Source organism: Chlorocebus sabaeus, chromosome 15 (assembly GCF_047675955.1).
Source record: "Chlorocebus sabaeus isolate Y175 chromosome 15, mChlSab1.0.hap1, whole genome shotgun sequence".
NCBI classification, from domain to species: Eukaryota; Metazoa; Chordata; class Mammalia; order Primates; family Cercopithecidae; genus Chlorocebus; species Chlorocebus sabaeus.
In genome coordinates, this window is record NC_132918.1 from 88,981,218 (window position 1) to 88,996,975 (window position 15,758).

The window sequence follows — 15,758 nt, forward strand, 5'->3', positions numbered from 1 at the left end:
AGGAGACACACCTAATGTAAATGACGAGTTAATGGGTGCAGCACACCAACATGGCACATGTATACATATGTAACAAACCTGCATGTTGTGCACATGTACCTTAGAACATAAAGTATAATAAAAAATAAAAGTAAAATAAAAAAAGAAACCCCGTCTCTACTAAAAATACAAAAATTAGCTGGGCGTGGTGGCACATGCCTCTAATTCCAGCTACTCAGGAGGCTGAGGCAGGAGAATCACTTGAACCTGGGAGGCCAAGGTTGTGGTGAGCCGAGATCGTGCCATTGCACTCCAGCCTGGGCAACAAGAGTGAAACTCTGTCTCAAAAAAAAAAAAAAAAAAAAAAAGAGAGAGAGAGAGAGCCTGCGGCCCTGCTAACACCTTGATTTTAGACTTCTGGTCTCCAGACCTCTGAGAGGATAAATTCTGCTGTTTTAAGCCACCCAATTTGTGGTAACTTGTTACAGCGACCATATAAAACTAATAATTTCACTTTTGCAAAATAACTTTTCTTCATTTGTTCCTCTCTTTGATATACTTCTTAAAGGCAAGAGCTACAAACCAGTATACTAATGGACTGGGGGAAAAGCCTACCTTTCTCTCTGTCTAGTACCCAGGGCAGGGCCTCAATTCCATTGAAAGGGAGGGAGAACGTCAGCTCCCAAAACCTGACTGCTGCACTTCCTCTCCAGGGGAGACACCAGCGGTGAGAGGCTGAATCCGTGATTACAGACTATGCAGAAAGTGAGTCTCAAAATAAACAGCTCCTGGAGTCAAAGCTCAGGGGACGATACATAGAATTTTGGAGTCTTCAGGACAGAGAGAGAGCATGTAGTTCAACTTCTTCAGGCAGTTTTTAGAGGTACAAGAGGGCAAAGAATTTTGTATATTCGCATATGTTTTTGTGTTATTGAGGACCCTGAGGACTGGAGAGCGGAGAAATCTGTCCAGGTCACAAACTAGGGGCTGATAGCAATTTCAGCACCCAGTGCAGGAGGACTCTTCCTCCACCTCTGGGGTCCCGCCTCTGTGGTGCTGCCCCCAGAATGGGGGCTTTTTACACACAACAGGTCTCACTCACTTAGGTCTTTCATAAGCCCTCAGCTCTCCTGGTCTGGGGACCCCACTCCATGTCATGTTAAACATCTTATCTCATATCAAATGTAATTTTTTCTCTTTAAAAATCTCGTAGTTCTTTTATAATTTTTGCTTCTGAAAGTAATGCCTATAAACAACTTGCTTGATTTTAGATTTTCCACAGTTTTCAGTAATCATCATACAAACCCAGGAAAATCTAGCCATAGATTATTTTCAGAAGCAATGAAATTTATATGAATGCTACATTTCATAATTAACAAGATTGGCATTACGCTTTCTGCTGTACAGATTTAATTGACATTTTATTAATTTCAGGTTTGCCTTTTAGTGCTTTGATTGGGAAGTGTTTGGGGAAGCCTTCACAGGAAGGATGTCAACAGGTGTTAGCAGGTAAGGTAGACAGAACTGGGTGGCAATGCCTGAAATGTCCACCAAACATCTCGGCTTGTGGGGCTGAGTGTAGGTGAGAGAAATAGCAGAAGACAGGATTCTAAGCACTGAGCCAGGCACTACCGTATCCATAATCTCCTCTGAGACTTGAAAACCAAGCTGAGGCCAGGTTACAAATGACTTCACATGCCATTCTCCCCACCGCCTGCCACTTGTACCCTGCGCGGCCATTGGGGACATTCCTGGTTCTGGATTCCTGCCTCTGAGCAGCTCTCGAAACATGGGCAGGAGGCCTGTGCTTCCCCACACCCGTTTCCATCTGTTCATATGGCCCAGAGCCACTTGTGATAGGGCCTTCCTAGGAATAGAGTATAACACCGGCATCATTCCAGGGCCACAGTGGATGGGCTTTCCCTGCCCAGGAAATGACTGCTGCATTGATCTCTGTGACACTCAGGCCGGGGCACCCTTGTGGGGAGGATTCCAGTCTGCATTGCATCGAATACCTAGGAGAGGGAAAATCCGTGTAAGCCAAGCATATGTTTATTTGATTGAAACGAATAACTCTCACAGGCCACAAACGAGACAGGCAGATGTTTCAAGCGGCACCTCATCAGCTGATTTGAGCCATCATGCGATATCAGTGCACAGAATAATTCTGGAAAGATTCTAGGAAGGGAAGTTGGCTATCTTAAAATCTCCCTCTTTAGGATGAATTTCACAGCAACTGCTTCAGATGGTAGTAGGGACTGATTATCCCCATTTTAAACCTTAGAACAGAAGGACCACTCCCCCAGTGATACCCACCTAGGAATGGAAGAAGCCAAGATGACCACAACCCGGGTCTTTAACCTCTGAGATCTCTTTTCATTGAGCTTGGCAGAACTGCCACTCCAAAGACTCACAGCCTCTCAAAGAATGGTGGGAGCATGTCAAAAAGACAGAGAAACTGGCTTGAAAGGGCACCTGCTGGTCAAACCTGGGACAATTTATTTATCAAAATAAATAATAATGATAATAGTTGTAACGTTTGAGTAAAATAGAAATCTGTAAGTCCACACTGATACAAACAAATACTCAGAAAGAGGAGAAAGCTTTCTTTATAGTAAAATGACGACTGGTAAAAGTAGACATAATGGAATTAGAATCACCATTTAGCAACAATCATAGTGATACTCAGCCAAGAAACATCAGTAGATGTTAGAACTAGTGGGTGAATGTTTAATAAGAAATGGGAAAATTTTATACTTTCAGAGTACCTCCAGCCAAATTCTTATTAACTACAGAAGGAAAAAGAGTAATTTTACAATGAATAGTCCTGACAAATACCGCCTCAACTGAATAATCAAAGTCAATATTGGCCGGGCACGGTGGCTCATGGCTGCAATTTCAGTGCTTTGGGAGGCCAAGACTTGTGGAGCACTTGAGCCGAGGAGTTTGATACCAGCCTGAGTGATATGGCAAAGCGCCGTCTCTACAGAAATACAAAAAGTTACCCAGGTGTGGTGGAGTGTACCTGTAGCCCCAGCTACTTGGGAGGCTGAGGTGGGAGGATCACCTGAGCCTGGGAGGTCAAGGCTGTAGGGAGCCGAGATCATGCCACTGCACTCTAGCCTAGGTGACAGAGTGAGACCCAGTCTCAAAAAAAAAAAAAGCAAAATCAAAAACCCCACAGTGAACATCACCAATAATAGGTCAGGTTGAAATCATGCCCCACCTGATCAGATGTAAATATCTTGTCAAAAATACACCTCTCAATCTAATCCGGAGAAAACATTCAACAAACCCAAACTGAGAGACATTCTACAAAATAATCAGCACATCCAATTCAAAGTGTCAGTTAGGAAAGTCAAGGAAAGATTGACGAACTCTTCTGACTGAAGGACGCTAAAGAGACATGACGAGTACATGCAACAGGTGTTCCAGGATTGGGTCCTTTTGCTACAACAAATACTATTTGAATAATTGTCAAAACTAAATGGCATCTGAGGGTTAGATGGCAGAAATGTTTTGATTTGAATTTCTTTATCTTGATGATTACACTAGAATTATGTAGGAGAATGTCCTTGTTTGTAGGAATTACACACTCAAGTGTTTAGGTTCAGGTTAAAAAGTTCTTTGTCTATTTCTGCAGCTCTCCTGTAAGCATGTAATTATTTCAAAATAAACAAAGAAAATTCCCAGACGCGAGTGAAAGCGGGGGATATTAAACATATTTTTGTCACTTCTTCCAGGAAATAGGCTGCCTCCCTCAAGGATAGGGTAGTAACCAAGGACAAGCTGTCAGTTGAGACAGCTTGGTGTGCTTCTGGAAAGCCCTGTTTGCAACGAATGTCTGCAAATCAGTCCTACATCCCAGTAGCTTAAATTTATGAGGCTTCATTGTTTACAGTCAACCTTTAGTTAACAGCAGCTCTTTCATTTTACCTTTACATCTGACTCACTCAATGAAAAAAACTTCTGAAAAACAAAACACTGAAGAGTTGTGAAATAGCTTCCATCCATAAGAACCTTTTAATAAATGTTTTTTTAAAAAAAAAATACAAAATCTAAGTCTGTGATGTCAATGCTGGTTTCCTTAAAAGAGAGAACAACCAGAAACGAATGTGCTATCAACCACCCAGCATGTAAGATAAACAAAATCAGCACCAGCTTACCACCACACAGAGCAATATACCTTCCTGTTATAGTCTCCTTGCTGTCTACCGCTTTTCTGCTAAATTATGAATTTCCAGTGAAATGTTATACAGTGTATGACTCTTCTGTCTACCAATGACTGGCTCGCCCTCCCTCACTCCCTCTCTCCTTCCCTCCCTTCTTCATTGTCTTCCTGCATGTGAGGAGATCAGAAAGTGTGTTTTCCTCACAAACCTTAGGAAAACTATAACACCTAGCGAACCTATCATTAAACTTCATATAACCTGGGAAAGGCAGAAGAAAAAGAAAATGAAGATTGTGAATCAGATGAGACAGGTAGTTAGCAGGTCTCCATTTCCTTTGGGAAAGGCAAGCAAAGTCTGCAGATGTCAAGTTCTCTCTGTGTGCTGTGCCTAACTTGGATCTGTATTTCAACTCTCCTTTCTCAAAGAAATGCCATGTCCTAGGGATGTTTGGAGCACTTCCATAGCATTCTCCGGGAAGCTGCAATGACCCTCCATCCTCTCCAAGTAGAACAGGCTGTCTCCAACTCGCAATCTCACTATGTTCCAAAAGTTCTTTTTTCTTTTTTCTTTTTTTTTTTTTCGAGACGGAGTCTTGCTCTGTCGACCAGGCTGGAGTACAGTGGTGGGATCTCGGCTCACTGCAACCTCCGCCTCCCAGGTTCAAGTGATTCTCCTGCCTCAGCCTCCCGAGTAACTGGGGCCACAGGTGTGTGCCACCATGCCTGGCTAATTTTTTGTATTTTCAGTAGAGACAACGTTTCACTGTGTTAGCCAGGATGGTCTTGATCTCCTGACCTCATTATCTACCTGCCTTGGCCTCTCAAAGTGCTGGGATTACAGGCATGAGCCACCGCCCCCACCCCCAAAAGTTCTTTATTTTAAAGTATCATTTAGAGATTGGCAATAATGTTACAAATTATAATTAGATTTCCCAACTAGTCACAAAACTCCCCATAATTAGCGTATAATGTAACCAATACATACACAAGCTAATGTAACCAAGTGTGTGCGTCCCGCCCCACACACACAGCCTTCCACATACACAAAACAAAAACAATAATAGAAAAAAATGCATAGTATATCCCCTACATCATGCATCAACAAGCATCTATGGGCTAGCCTGGGAATCTAACCAACATTTTTACATTGATTCACTAGGAAAAAGAAAATCGAATCCAATTTAGAACTCAGGCCTTTGGATACATTCCTTTCCTATCCCATAGTTCCTTCTCCCATCACATCTCACCCTACAACCCCACGCCACCTCATCCCTGACAAGTAATGAACACTCTTCTCAGCTTCTCAGGCCAGAGCTACCTCTTGAAAAGGAAACCTCATTCCACAGAGGCCTTCACTCTACCTCTCTCTCACACACACACACACAGACATACGCACAGACACACAAACTCAGAATGACTAAGGTGGCATTTTCAGGTGGTGACTGTGAGACAAGCATCCACAGTTCAGAGGTTACATTAACATGAGTGATGCATGTTCACAAGCAGCCGCTTCGCTTAGAATTATGTTATGAACAAGAACATGGTGAGGGAGTCATGCTAAGCCAAGCTCTCATTCATTCCCGTAGATAGAGACCCCAGGCCTATACTCAGTTTTATGATACTGTGCTGGGATTATTGTCTTGCTGTCATTTTGTTTTCTCATTTCTGGCATAATCTGTTTCATTGAACACAGAAAATATGACATGTGGGCAGAAAATGAGGCTTAAAAAGAAATTTAGGAAAGCAAATATCATTTGACATTTTGCCACTAGATACGAATTTCATTTAGGACAGGTTTCCAGTGAGACTTGGTGAAATTCTCTTGTTTAAAACATCTGTAAAATAGTCTAATTATCCTGATCATGAGGAAAAGAAACAAGAAGAGGGAGGAGAAGACCTAAATAGCCATTGGTACCAACTCGTTGCTGTAACCACACACAGCTATAAATTTATTAGATGTGACACGATTTAAGTTTCAAAAAATGAAAAGAGCATTGCCAGGATGATGTCACTGAAAGTAAAAATGTCCTTGAAATTCTTATTCTGTGACAAAAAATGAGGGCAAATCTGTCTGGTATTCTCTCTCCTTGTTCTTCTTCAAGACAAAGTTTCTAAAATAATCTCAGACGTGGTGTAACATTTGCCAGACAGCTGTTCTAGGGAATGCCAAGAAGATAATCCTTGGGTCTATCATCGTCTTTTGTATTTTTTCTTCCTTCAGTACATTCTGGGTTCAGGCCAGCACATAGATGCCATGGTCAGAAAGTTTAGAAAGTCTCTCTAGGGAGACTTGATGTCTCTGGAGGCCTTTTATGCCGATTTTACTGGCCTCATTGAGAAGGCAATTTCTTCACTTCCTGGCAAAGGGATTGACCTTAACTCTGTTTCTAGAGGGCAAATGTCTGTTGAGATGAAGCCGTGGCTGAGGCTCACACTCAGGGATGCATCTGATCTGAATCCTCTCTCTCCATCCCTGAGAAAGGTCCCATGGACGGTGAGTGAAACTCTGAACCAGGAATTACAGATTTGTTCATCTTAGAACTAGAAAAAGACCCTAGAGGACATTTAGCTTAGCACTCTCCCTTCCAACCTATTGGTGACCCCCACTGTCCAACAGAAATGAGTTTTCTAGAAAACAAAATTCTTTCTCCCAATAAACATGTTCAAAATCTCATGCATATTTTAATACTTATGACTTCATATTTCATTTGAATGAGCGTGATGATTAAATTGAGGGCAGAGAGAAAAAGAATCTTGTGTGTTTACACAAACCTAGTGTAAAATCCTGAGGTCAGCCCTTCCCTCAAATCTTCAAAACACAGTTTTCTGATGCTGCTGCTTCTTAAATCTTCGTCATTTGTCAGAGAACAAAAAAGACTGTTACTAGAAGAGGAGACAGAGGGGCATGCACTATGGACATGGGACTGTAAAACAGACACTGATCTGAGGCAGACGCAACGTGAGAAACATTCATAGCTGTCTTTCAGGTCCCGACAGATGGACCCAGGAAGCCAGATTTCTGGCCGTGGGGAAATAGTTCTCTTGTCACCAGGCTTTCTCCAGTTCTACCATGAAATAGGCTAGTGTATTAGTTTGTTAGCATTGCCATAACAAAAAGCCACAGACTGGATGGCTTAAACAACAAAAACTAATTTTCTCTCAGTCCTGGAGGCTGGAAGTCCAAGATCCAGGTGTCAGCAGGCTTGTTTCTTCTGAGGTCTCCGGACCTGTGACGGCCAGCCGCCTTTTTGCTGTGTCCTCACATGATCTTTCTCCCCTACGACATTTGTGGTATCTCCTTTTGTGCCCAATTTCCTCTTCTTATAAGTAAGGATGCACCCGTAGTCCCAGCTACTGGGGAGGCTGAGGCAGGAGAATCACTTGAACCTGGGAGACAGAGGTGGCAGTGAGCCGAGATCGTGCCACTGCCCTTCAGCCTGGTGACACAGCGAGACACTGTCTCAAAAAAATAAATAAATAAATAAATAAGGAAGGACACCAGTCAGATTGGATGAGGGCCCACTTACATGGCCTCATTTTTCACTTATTCACTGCTTTCAAGGCCTTATCTCCGAATACAATCATATTGGGGGCACTGTGGGTCAGGGTTTCCATACATTAATTTTTAATTTTCTAATAGCCATGCTGAAAAGAAGTTTGAAAAACAAGTGGACTTAATTTTAAAATATACTTTAACTCAATATATTCAAAATACCATCATTTCAATATGTAATCAGCATTTAAGAACTGTGAATGAGCTATTCTACATTCCCGTTGCCATACCACGTCTTCAGACGCTGGTGACTATTTCATGCTTACGGCACATCTCAATACGTCTCAATATCTCAGGCTTATGGCCACATTCCTGGTGCTCAGGGCCACATGTGGCTGTGCAGATGTAGGGAGTGGCCAGGTCTACGGTGGCCCAGGAGATCGACCTGTGTTCTGCTCCAGTCTGAAGTCTGAGGGTTTACTGAATGAGTAGGATGGGCCTGCAAGGAAAGAGATATCATGAGGTCCTCAAGAGCAGTCAGTGCCTTCTGGGATCTTTATGGAACTCCTAGAGTGGCCTAGAGACTTGTGAATGGGGCCCTGTCACCCCGGTGCCTTTCAAAACTCCAGACCTTATGGGCTAACCAAGGATGTGGCTCAGGAGCAGAGCAGCCCAAGAAGGACATCGACCATCCTCATGCCTCTCAGCTCTGACTTGGCAAATAACGCAAAAAAGAATCCTTACCTCAGCCGTCCATTCTTCCACTGACTGTTCCAGTTATTGAAGCCCATGCTTAAATGGGCTTAAATCATCTTTGGGAGAGCCAAGCGGATGCTCATCCACCCCCATCCCAGAGGTGTGCAAGCCTGTGGCCTTTTGCCCATTTTACACTGGGAGAAACATCACGTATCCAATACCCTCACTTTACTGATGGAGAAAGTGATACTCAGGAACTCACCACACAGCAAGTTATTGACAGAGCTAATTCTAGGGCCTTGACACCCCAGTTTTGAGTCTGGTGCTTGTGCAGTCTGCCATGTGCTGCATTTTGGAAGCTGTGAGTGATGGATTCCAGCATCCCTACCTTGAAAAAACTCACAACAGACAGGGGAAGATACTGGTAACACAGATACAGAAGCACCAGGATGCCTTCCAGCTTCTGGTTCTGGTTCATGGTTCCATCACCCTCTTGGTTACACTTGGTGTCCCCTTCCTCAAGTGCCTCCTCCAGTAAGCAGGTCACTACCACTTTCATCTCAGCAAGTTTCTGTGCTTCAATTTCCTCATCCAGAGGATGGAGGTAATAACAGAACTTATTCCTGGGGCACATATGGGAATTAAATAAGTTAATATTTCTAAAACAACTAAAATAGTGCCTGGCACAGAGTGAGCATAATATTCAGTGTTTTGTTAAAATGCTGGATTAGTAAACAGCCTCCTAGTTTTGTTCGCCTCCTCTAATATCAAACATTCTTGCTAAGACACAAGGCTTCTACCACCTGCCAAGCTCACATTGCCTGTAGTAGTAGTTCTCAAATGTTAGTTCGCACAAGAATTTCCTGGGGTGCTTGCAAACAATGCAAATGTATGAGCCACTCCCTGAATTCCGGTTTAGGAGGTCTGAGGTGGAGCTCAGAAATCTACATTTTCAACATGTATCCACAAGGGATTTGGGTGTAGGTGGTCTGACACCACAGTCTGAGAAAGAGAGGCCTTCTAGGTAAAGCCCACCTTTAGCATGGCATTCACCAACGCGGACCATCTGGCCCTTGTCCACCATCCCAGCCTCACTGCTCAAAACCCCATGCCCTAATCCTACAGGCCAGACCTGCATCAAGAAAAAGAAAAAGCCACATTGCATTTCTCCATATGTCTGCTGTGTTACATGACAGTAGAAAAAATAGCTGAGTTACATCCGGCGAAGTCTCGATGGTCATGCCTCGGGGTTGCCATGGGAACCACATCTGTGTGACTTACCCCAGAGTGAGAGGAAAAGCTGAGAGGGACACACGCACCTTGCTTCTGAGTTTCTGTTCCTTTTCTGAATCGGAGAGACCAGACCTGTGCCTGGTCTCTAGCTGGATTCCAGGCGTGTGCCACCACATCCGGCTAATTTTTGTATTTTTAGTAGAGACGGGGTTTCACCATGTTGATCAGGCTGGTCTTGAACTCCTGACCTCAAATGCTCCACCCGCCTCAGCCTCCCAAAGGGCTGAGATTACAGGCATGAGCCACCATGCCTGACCTCTAAGAATCTTAAAATATCCTTTTTTTCCCTATTTTAAAATCCAAGCACATTTAAAATTTTTTGAGTCAAACCAAAATAAGTCCCTGTTAATTTTCAGTGAAGAAACCTTCCTTCTTGATGGATTTCAGATCAGATCCATTTTTTTTTTTTGTATCTAAACCTGACTTCCTCAACCACTAGAAGAGCAAACTCCATTCTCTGCCTGTATGAAGTTGAATAGCATCATTCAACAAGCATGTTGATCCAGAATCTTGCAATGTGAACTTATTTGGAAATAGGGTATTTGTAAATGTAATTAAAATATACTTTAAGATGAAGTCATACTGGATTGAAGTGGGCCCTAAATCTAATGTCCTTAAGAAAGAAGAAAAACACACAGAGAAGGAAGTGCTGTGTGAAGTCACAGACACACAAGGAAGCCATGTTGACAACGGAGGCAGAGACTGGAAAGGTGTGGCAGCAAGTCAAGGATTGCTGGCTTCCATGAGAAGTCAAGAAGAGGGAGGGAAGGATTCTTCCCTAGAGCCTTCTGAGGGAGTATGGGCTGTAGATACCTGGGTTTCTGGCCTCTGGAACCATGAGAGTACACATGTCTGCTGTGCTTGCTTGCCTTCTTCCTTCCTTCCTTCCTTCCTTCCTTCCTTCCTTCCTTCCTTCCTTCCTTCCCTCCTTCTTTCCCTCCCTCCTTCCTTCCTTCCCTCCTTCTTTCCCTCCCTCCTTCCTTCCTTCCCTCCTTCTTTCCCTCCCTCCTTCCTTCCTTCCCTCCTTCTTTCCCTCCCTCCTTCCTTCCTTCCCTCCTTCTTTCCCTCCCTCCTTCCTTCCTTCCTTCTTTCCTTCCCTCCTTCCTTCCCTCCTTCCTTCCCTCCTTCCTTCCCTCCTTCCTTCCCTCCTTCCTTCCCTCCTTCCTTCCCTCCTTCTTTCCCTCCCTCCTTCCTTCCTTCCCTCCTTCTTTCCCTCCTTCCTTCCTTCCTTCCTTCCTTCCTTCCTTCCTTCCTTCCTTTCTTCCTTCCTTCCTTCCTTCCTTTCTTCCTTCCTTCTTCCTTCCTTCCTTTCTTCCTTCCTTCTTTCTTTCTTTCTTTCTTTTTTGAGACAGAGTCTCTCTCTGTCATCAGGCTGGAGTGCACTGGCACGACCTCAGCTCACTGCAACCTCTGACTCCTCAGTTCAAGGGATTCTCCTGCCTCAGCCTCCCAGGTAGCTGGGACTACAGGTGCCCGCCACCACACCCAGCTAATTTTTGTATTTTTAGTAGAGATGGGGTTTCACCATGTTGGCCAGATAGTCTCGATCTCTTGACCTCTTGATCCACCCCCGTCGGCCTCCCAAAGTACTGGGATTACAGACATGAGCCACCACCCCAGCTGCATGTCTGCTATTTTAAGCCACCTTGTTTGTGGTCATTTGTCACAGCAGGCCCCGGAACAAAGCAGCCCAATGGGCCCCTTCCCTGAGGACAAAGCGTGCATATTCTGCAGGTTCTCAGGTTGATCACTGGACAATCATCAGGTCAGTTAAGCATGAAAATATCACTAGGATAGCTCAGATAATAGAATACTGTGAAAAGCAGCTTTACTTTTGAATCACAGAATTTCTTTAAGCAAAGCCATTTTGGGCTGGAGTTAGAGTACCCTGCCGGAACTAAGTCCTTCTTTTGATAACAGCATTCCAGTTTGTTCTAGGGGACTTCTCTCTCCTTATTGTGTGCAGTTTCAGTGGGGTTGTCCCTTGATATCCCCTACCCAAGGAGCTGCCAGATGACCTAAGCTTTGCTGCCTCGACTTCTTCTGGGATTTTGTCTTGGACAGAGTGAGACCAGAAGGAAGAACTGCAGGCCATCCATCAGCTGCTGAGCCCTCAAGGGACTGTCCACCAGGACCTGCTGCAGGATGCTGAGTGTTAACCAAGGTTAACATGGTTAAAACCATGTAGGAGAACAATGGCTCTCCTACTCCATCCTCTGAAAGGCTTCCCCTTCTGCTTGATTTGGCCAGACACACTTTTTATTGCCTGCAACCAAAAACTGTAATGAAGACACTTGCCTGCCTGCACCCAACCCACCCTAAACCCCCTCATCCTCAAAGGCAGAGGGAGGATAGAAGAGAATTCCTGAGAGTGATGAAATGTCACAATTGCCCCCCACCCACATCCTACACACACACACGCGCGCGCGCACACACACACACACGGTGACATCTGTTGCAAAAGTGCTGTGAAAAATATAGTCATTGTGTTTTTTCTGTGTGCCTTGAATTTAGGTCTTTAATATAAATTTGTTTCAGAAATCAATACAGTGCTAGACAAATTTCTCGTTTCTTCTTTCTACCGGAAAAAACGCATGACGTAACTTGGTAGGTTTTCCTTCTCTCCATATGCGTCTTTTGCTGTAGGTTTAGTGTTAAAGCTTCTACTCAATCATAGTGGCTATATTCGTTACCACTTGAAGTACATTTTCCCCTCTCTTTTTCTGTTGTTTTGATCTTTGGTTTTCACTGAAAACATTTGTTACAAGATCCCTAACATCTCTTGTAGAAATAGATTCGATGTAAAGTATAAATAAATAAATAAATAGGCATTCATAGAGAGATCAAGTGATCTCCACAAACCTTACCAAGTGAGATCCATAAGTGATAGAAATTTAGCTTCCAGAAGCTTTTCATTTATTCCATGGACAAAGTTGAATTGGGATCAGGAAGAACATGTAGCACCAAAATACAAGTACAGGAATACACCCCACCCTGTCTTCTTGAATGTTTCTGACATTTTCATGCTACCCCCCAAACTCTGACACCATTGCCTTCAAAGACCTGGCTTAGGCCCCTGAAATAGGTCCTGCAAGTGTCCAGCAGCATATGCAAAATAAAACAGAAAAATTCCTAAGCTGACAGTCAGAGATCCTGGGAGCAAAACACCACGCCACACCCTCGCCTCTCACCAGAAACACGTGAAAAGCACAGGTCATGTTGGCCTTTTTCTGTTTTGTTCTCATATTGTTGAACTGAACTGATGTGTTCACCAGGAAGAGCCGGCCCATTGGGAAGGTACTTCTTTGGGTGACTCCATTTGGCCAGAGAAAAGTGATCTTTGTTTTCCAACCCTTTCTCCTGTCCCAAGGGCCTGAAAATAACACCAACACCAACTTCTCTCAAATCTGAGGAGCTATTGTACAAACTTGAATAAGTCAGTTACTCTTTCTTTGCCTTAGGGAGGAGGAAAAAAATAGAAACAAAACAAAACATAGGCAGGACTCTTAGCATAAACCAGACCAGGGACCTGAAAAGATTAATATTTTCCAAGGTCAGATGAAAGATGGTACATAAATGCAAAATGGCTCACTGTACATTATTAAATTTCTATTACACTTGAATTAGTTATAGAGTGACATTTTGACTGTTTCCTCTGTGTAATTCTCATAGCTCCACCTGTCTGACATTTCCTTCCTCTCTCAGGTCCACATAGAACAGGTCCCACTGTGCAGGAGAGCGGCCACCCTGCAGAATTTCAAAACACACACCAGGGAAGGCCGTTGCTGAGGCACATGCGGGAAGTTTCAAACCCTCACAGATATCAAGAGGTCAATCGCCCCCAGGGCTTGATCATTGAAGAACTACCCATGGAAGAACAGAGAAAGTTCTTCATAAAAAAAGAAAAAGAATTCCAAATCCTTTCACCTCCTTATAGCCCTCAGGAACAAAAACTCATTGAATAACCATGTAGACATGTCCCTCCTGATTTGAGTGGCCACTCGGAGAAAAAGCACGACAATTAAAAGCTGAGCACCCAGTGTCCAGAAGAAATGCAGAGAACAGAAAGTGTACTGGTAAGGGGGAGAAGGGTGCCAAGAACAGAGATTTATGAAAAAGAAAAGGGAGACAAAGAAAAGAAAAGGCAATGACCTCAAACAAACATAACCTTTACCGCACAGAAGCTAGTGACAGGCAGGATGTGGAGGACGTGCCTGGGCCCCATCTCCACCCTTCACTGGGGTCACCACCAGAGGTTCAGAGGGCATGTGTTTGACACTGGGCAGGCTCTAGCACTTACCTCACTGTAAAAGAACTAGCTGAAGCACACCGAATGCAGATGCTTCTGTCTTGGATAGATCCAAGGGCCATTATTACCTGCCCAGAGTCCCTAAGGATCTTATTATGATGTGGTGAAAGGAGGAGGGACCTCGCCCCCTAACCTGGAGCTATGGTATTGTAGTGTCATAAAAGAGTGGTGTTAGCAGCCAGCCCTGAAGCTCAGCCATCAGCAGCTCTGCCCACGGGAGCCAGTGGTTTTTGTTTTCCCCGAAAGGACCCCAAGTGGCAGAGAAAAATGAAATCAGACCCCCAGATACATAACAGAAAGGGTCCTGCATATTCTATACACTCATCCCAGCCTCCCTCTTGCTTACCCCCAAACTCAAATATTACCTAAAGCCTAATGTTGAGCTTAACAATGCATGCAGACACAGTGGCTCACACCTATAATCCAGGCACTTTGGGAGGTCAAGGTGGGTGGATCACCTGAGATCAGGAGTTCGAGACTAGCCTGACCAACATGGTAAAACCCAGTCTCTACTAAAAATACAAAAAATTAGCCGGGTGTGGTGGTGCACACCTGTAGTCTCAGCTACTCAAGAGGCTGAGACATGAGAATCGCTTGAACCTGGGAGGCGGAGGTTGCAGTAAGCCGAGATTGTACCACTGCACTCCAGCCTGGGCAACAAAGTGAGACACTGCCTCAAAAAAAAAAAAAAAAAAAAAAAAAGCATGCAGAATTTACATCCTACAACTTTATAATGTATCTTTGTATCTTCCTTTTACTATCTAAATATTTCAAATTACTTACCACTAAGTAAACGTATCCCATAAAGATATGACAAGTTTATCCTGTGGTTTAATGTACTTCCCTGGGCCACCACTCCAAAAGGGAACCATGTACCCCAGTTTGAAGAGCCTGGTCTTAAACAATCACTTCTCTGGAAGAAGCAAAGATCTGGCAATCAGTCTGTAGACACATCTGAGCAGCTGCCTTATTTGTGTGTGTGTGTGTACGTGTGTGTATGTGTGTATGTGTGTGTATATGCGAATGTGTGTGTACGTGTGTGTTTGTGTATGTGTGTGCATGTGTGTGTATGCGTGTGTATATGTGTTTGTGTGTCTGTGTATATGTGTGTATGTATGTGTGTATGTGTGTGTGTACGTGTGTGTATGTGTATATGTGCGTGTGTGTGTATGTGTGTGTATCTGTATATGTATGTGTATGTGTATGTGTGTGTATGTGCATCTATGTATCTGTGTGTATGTGGGTGTATGTGTGTGTATGTGTGTATGTGAGTGTATGTGTGTGTTTGTGTGTGAGTGTATGTGTGTGTTTGTGTGTGTTTGTGTATATGTGTGTTTGTGTATATGTGTATGTGTGGTGTGTGTTTGTGTATATGTATGTGTGTGTATGTGTCTGTGTGTCTGTGTGTATGTGTGTGCATGTGTGTGTGTATGCTTGTGTATGTATGCGTGTGTGTGTGTGTGTGTGTTTAACAACAAAGGTTTTTGACAGATGAGCAACATTCCTATCACTCAGTGCAAAAGTTGAAGCTTCTTCGGTGCTCATGTTTAATCCTCCCCAATTTTAAAATAGCCTCCAAAATTCTGCATCATCTGGCCCGTCCCCAACTCTCCAACCTCATCTCACATTGCCATCGTCCCCTAGATAGCTCTGTTCTAGCTCTGCTTCCACCCTCATCCTAAAAGTAGTGCCTGCCTTGCTGCAGATTCTTCTACTTCAGTAAGAAGTAAATGGCTCCACTCTTGGTCCAGGTGAATCTTAGACTCTTCTCTGATAACCTGCCTAGGATCCCTGTCTAGGACTTGCTCTCTTAAGGG